Source organism: Chrysochloris asiatica, unplaced genomic scaffold, assembly GCF_000296735.1.
Source record: "Chrysochloris asiatica unplaced genomic scaffold, ChrAsi1.0 scaffold00035, whole genome shotgun sequence".
In the NCBI taxonomy this organism is placed as follows: Eukaryota; Metazoa; Chordata; class Mammalia; order Afrosoricida; family Chrysochloridae; genus Chrysochloris; species Chrysochloris asiatica.
Genome location: NW_006408553.1, coordinates 15,991,345 through 15,991,872, shown reverse-complemented (window position 1 = coordinate 15,991,872; position 528 = coordinate 15,991,345). Strand labels below are relative to the sequence as shown.

Below are 528 nucleotides of genomic sequence, written 5' to 3'. Positions count from 1 at the left end.
CAAGATGGCTAAACTTCGTCTCTCATACTTTGGACATATTGTTAGGAGGGAACAGGGAGAAAGATGTCATGCTGGGTAAGATGGAGGGTCAGAGAAAAAGAGGAAGACCCCCAACGAGATGGATTGGCCTGGTGGCAGCATTGATGACTCAAGTGTGGCAGCAGTAGTGACATTGGCCTGGGATCGGACATTGTTTCATTCTGTTGTGCATGGAGTTGCTATGAGTCGGTTCTGACTCGATGGCACCTAACAACAACAATAATAACTGATGAACACACAACAGTGCTGCTTCACCATTTTGCCATCTATGTCTTTTTATCAGTTTGGTACATGACAACTGATAACACATCTAAAAATATTCCAAAAAAAAAAAATGATAAGAAAAAACAGTGATAAGAATTGAATAAATATAATAAAAATGAGACAAAAAGGAGGATATAATTAAATGTAGGGAAAGTGATATATTGTATCTATTGCTGCATTTTCTTGGTCTACTGGTAACGTAGTGGTTACGAATCGGGCTGCGAA

General features: G+C 39.2%; 1 protein-coding gene across 1 annotated transcript in view; it reads left to right on the top strand.

Annotated features, from left to right (window-relative positions):
* LOC102837799 (potassium channel subfamily U member 1-like) overlaps positions 1-528 on the top strand; it is a 285,478-nt gene that overhangs the window by 61,823 nt on the left and 223,127 nt on the right. The window lies entirely within an intron of this gene.